General features: G+C 44.0%; 1 non-coding gene across 1 annotated transcript; it reads right to left on the reverse strand.

The window, feature by feature from the left end:
• Window positions 1-3,198: 3,198 nt before the first annotated feature.
• LOC122908128 lies at window positions 3,199-3,325 on the reverse strand. Its single transcript, XR_006384907.1, has one exon. It is a non-coding gene; the product is annotated as a small nucleolar RNA SNORA25 (small nucleolar RNA).
• Between the last annotated feature and the right edge of the window lie 1,584 nt (window positions 3,326-4,909).

Consider the following 4,909-nt stretch of genomic DNA (forward strand, 5'->3'; position numbering starts at 1 on the left):
GTGGCTGTGACTTTGGAAGAGAAAGGAGGGGGGATTTGGAAGTAAACAGCTGGTGATGATGGCAGTGTTGAGGAGGGTTCTATTTCTCTGGGCAAGAGGCCAACGCAGTGCAACCTGAGGCTACTGGCAAAGGACAGAGAGTGCCACAAAGTTAGGGAAGACTGTGTTTGGCCAATGGCATCAAAGGGCATAGAAAAAAATGATTGTTCCAGGATGCAGAGTGGACAGCTGTTGTTTTTGTCTGCTTAACATCCATTTGTCATCTTCATTCAACAGCCTCTTTAGCTTTGAAGGGAAGCCATCCATCTTCAGCTCATAATCTGTGTGGCCAAAGCAGGCCGATTCTAGCCTTTGGCACCCAAATGAAGTCTACCTAAATCTCAATGACTGGTTCAGAGGTGGCCACATGACCCTATCTAGGTTATTGCTCTTCTTGCTGACACTTTGCTCAAATGATTGGGAATGAGGTGTGCTTTCTTTCTCCACTAGAGCAGCCAAGATGGTCAATTTTATGTTTTTGTCATTATGCTTTAATGAGACCAAGAATGAAGCCAGCATAGCTGAATGCTGAGCCTGATGAGAGGGAGAGAGAGAGAGAGAGAGAGAAAGAGAGAGAGAGAGAGAAGTTCCTGAAAATGTTACAGCACCTGGAGTTAGCCATACCTGAAGCTAACCCTACCCCTGGCCTTTTTAGTTATAGTTAGTTATATTCTCCCTGCCCCCTTTGGTTTACAGTAGTTTCAGTTGACTTATTACCACTGATGGTTGAGGAGAAAATGGAAAACAGTCTTTGTAAAATAGTCCAAAACAGGGTAATAGAGACAGTGTCATTCTTGAGCAAAAATAGAGACAGCTAGACCAGAACTTTATGGCCTTACATGTCTATCTCGCAATGCAAAGGGCATAGGGAGTGGATAAGGCAAGATTTTCATGTTACTGGAAGAAATTTGATTTCATAGGGCATCTGGGTCGCTCAGTCAGTGAAGCATCTGCCTTCGGCTCAGGTCATGATCCCAGGGTCATGGGATCAAGCCCAACATGGGGTTCCCTGCTTAGCGGGGAGCCTGCTTCTCCCTCTCCTTTTATTGCTTCCTCCCTGCTTGTCCCTTCTCTCTCAAATTATTAAATGAAATCTTTAAAAATATATAATTTCATAAGCATCACTGTCACATGGAGGGAATTCATAACAAGGCAATGTCAATCGAAGGCTATATGTTGTTTAAAACACATAAACCCAGTAGGAAGTCTGAAAAGTGTGTTGCATCTCCTGCAAAGAAGGTCTGTCCATCAGTGTTAAGAGCTTTGGGGTCAGGACTAAAAAGGAGAACCACTGACACAAGATCCCACTCTACCTCCCCCCCACCACCCCCAGGGCCAGAGGAAACTTCCAGAAGATGCTTTTCTAACTCGTACCACAAAAGGCCACAAAACAGGGTTTTCACGGGGAATTCCACTTACCCAGACATAAGCTGGAATTCTCCTTTTGCTAAAGTTTAGAACATCTGATAAATTATTAGTTTACTTTGCTAACAGTTTCTCAGAACAAAGGAGGAGGTAGCAATGGAAGGAAACATTTTTTTAATTTTTTTAAAATTTCATTTATTTATTTGAGAAAGAGAGTGCATGCTTGCACATGCATGGGGAGGAGGGGCAGAGGGGGAGGAGAGGCGGACTCACCGCTGAGCTTGGAGCCTGAAGTGGGGCTCGATCCCAGGACCCTGAGATCATGACCTGAGCTGAAGTCAGATGCCCAATCCACTGAGCCACCAGATTCCCCTGTTCTTTTAACTTTTTGAAAACCACTTTCTTCCTTGAATATAGAAGGGAGCTTGGATAACTGGATGGAAAATTGGATAAAGTGATGGTACAACAGCAGCCACTTAAATATCAATTTGTCAGGTATAAGTGAGGGGAGATGTCTGCCAGATGCAGGCCAAGTATTTTGTGAATAGGCTCATTTACTCTCCACCATGATTTTAGGGGGCGCCTTCCAGTACGAGCCTCATTCCACAGATAAGGAGACAGAGATGGAGCCAAACTGAAAGTTTAATTACCCAAACCAGGCTGGTGTTCTAACCAGGATTCGAACTCTGCCATCTGGATCCTAACTGCGACAGTATGTTTTCTATTTCCTCCCATTTTGGTAAATTCCTCATTTTATTTTATGCTTATCATTTTGTGGCTCTTTTTAAAAAGATTTTATTTTTTTATTTGAGAGTGAGAGAGACAAAGTGTGAGAGAGTGAGTGAGCACGGGCAGGGGGAGGGACAGAGGGAAAAGTAGGCTCCCACTGAGTAGGGAGCCTGATGCAGGGCTCCATCCCAGGACCCTGAGATCATGACCTGAGCCAAAGGCAGACGCTTCACTGACTGAACCACCCAGGTGTCCCTCGTGGCTTGATTTTTCTTCTTCTTCTTCTTCTCTTTTTAGTAGTTTTTTTGTTGGTTGGTTGGTTGGTTTTTTTACAAGGCTCCACACCCAATGTGGGGTTCGAACTCAGGACCCCAAGATCAAGAGTTGCGTGCGGGCACCTGGGTGGCTCAATGGGTTAAAGACTCTGCCTTTGGCTCAGGTCATGATCCCAGGGTCCTGGGATCGATCCCCGCATCGGGCTCTCTGCTTATCGGAGAGCCTGCTTCCCCCTTTCTCTCTGCCTGCCTCTCTGCCTACTAGTGATCTCTGTCTGTCAAATAAATAAAAACTTAAAAAAAAAAAAGAGCTGCGTGCTTCATGGACTGAGTCAACCAGGCACCTCTCTATTTCCCCTTCTACTTGATATCATAATACAAGACTTTTCCCATTAAAAAAAAACCTCTTAATTTTTAAAAAGATTTTATTTAAATTCAAGTTGGTTAGCATATAGTGTATTATTAGTTTCAAGGGTAGAATTTAGTGATGCATCAGTTTTCTATAAACCCCTTGCTCGTTCCATCAAGCACACTCCTTCATGCCCATCACCCAGTTACTCCATCCCCATCTTAATTTTTTAATTAAAAAAAAAAAAAGCGCACAAGTGCAAAGTAGAGACTAATCTAAGGCAAACCCATGAACCCATCACACAGCTTCAATAATTAGCAACCAATCTTGTCTCCTCTGTTCACTCCCCACTCCATTATCCAAAGCAAATTGCAGACAGAACGTTATTTTATCTGTAAATACTCCAGTATGCAATTTCAGTAATTTCTCTTTCTTTTTTTAACTGCGATCTCCTCAGGAAACCGTGGCACTGTTGAGTAACACTTACATCCTATGGAGAATTTCAATATTTGGTCACAGTGTTAAGAGCTCTTGGTTTCAGTCCCCAAATCCCTCATTGAAATGACCTGAGTAATTTCTTAATATTATCAGAATCAAGTCTGTGCTCAGATTTTCCTCATGTAAACATTACTGTAAATGCCCTCCTCGATTTGGTTCTGAGGACATGTCAGAAAGGATGAGTGCGTGGTGGGGAGGTGTCAGAAAGCTTGCGCCAAGGACGAGACAGCAAACAAACAAGAACGTGCCCCAAATTTCTGAAAGTTCAGTAGAAAGAAATATATCTGACTCCATCTCCCATTGTGCTGTCCAGTGTGGTGGGACTAGCCACACATGGCTATTTACATTTAAATTAATTAAAATACAATTTTATAGTCAGTACCCTGGTGGTCAGTGGCCATGCGTGGTTGGTGGCTACTATATTGGATAGGATAGACACAGGACATTTCCACCATCGAGGAAAGTTCTGTTGGACAGCCGGTCTACCGGAGTCAAAGAAGGGATGGTACTTACAAGGAGGCAACAGATTCTAGATAATTTTCTTTAAACCTGCATTTATAATTATGGAAGGTCTTAGAAGAGGGCAGCATGCCCGCATGGGAAACTTGACCAACTTAACATTCAAGAGGAAGCTGGATACATGCCTCAGGTCTCACTGCTCATTTAACAGTTTTAATTGAACAATCTCCACTTTGCCTTGTGCCAACAAGAGGTTTGCTTTATTTTTAAACTTAACTTCCTTTTCTCAAAAAAAAAAAAAAAAGAAAAGAGAAAAAATCCCACCCTACTCATGCTCAGCAGTGGAAAAACTGAAGTTAGCCCAATCTTATAAATATATCAGCTGTGTCCAGCCACTTCCAGTTTAAAATAGCTTCATTTCAAGGAAACCTTCTGGCACACTCAGGTTGGTATTTTCTATGGTAGTCCAGTGCTGATCCTCTGCTCTGGGCTCTGGAAGAAGAGGAGAGCTTTATCCATTGGTGCTCCTTCCCTTTCTCCTTGAAGTCCTTTGTGTCTTCTCCAAGAGTCCCCTTGTGGGAAGTGAAGGAGAACCTCTCCTTTCTCTTCCAGGCTGGGCTTCTCTGTTTGATCCATCCCTCAGTGTCTGGTGGTAGCTGTCCACTTGGGATCCCAGGTGGGATTCAGATGTGATCCTGTCTCTGGTATAGGCAATGACCTTGACAGTGTGTCTATCCAAGGTCCTCAGCTGGGTGGATCTTCAAAGGCAGGCGGTCAGGCTTTCAGACCCCCAGCCACTCCAACCCGCAGCAGGAGTCTCCCTCCTTGGTCAGCTGGGCTGTCTTTCCCAGGTCAGCCCACCATTACCCAGGATGGTGAGACCTTCTCATATGGGTCTTCTTGTATGAAATGCCAGGGATGAGGCATTGTCTTCTGTGTGCCCTTTTTGGTGACCCCACAACTGTAGACACAAGTGAGATGCCAACTACCAATTAATAACTTCAGGAAAAAAGGGTTACATGGGCCCTTTCCATACTCTCTCTTCTACCTCACAGGCACCTCCTTTGGAGTCCTCCAGTTTGAGAATATGGGTCAGGCTTCCCTATATTACATGGGATGGGGGCAATGGTTGAAGTCATTTCTCTTATCTCTTCCTGGTGCTGAAAGCTACTGACCCACTTTAAAAGGGCATATC

The sequence above is a fragment of the Neovison vison genome, chromosome 5 (genome assembly GCF_020171115.1).
Source record: "Neovison vison isolate M4711 chromosome 5, ASM_NN_V1, whole genome shotgun sequence".
In the NCBI taxonomy this organism is placed as follows: domain Eukaryota; kingdom Metazoa; phylum Chordata; class Mammalia; order Carnivora; family Mustelidae; genus Neogale; species Neogale vison.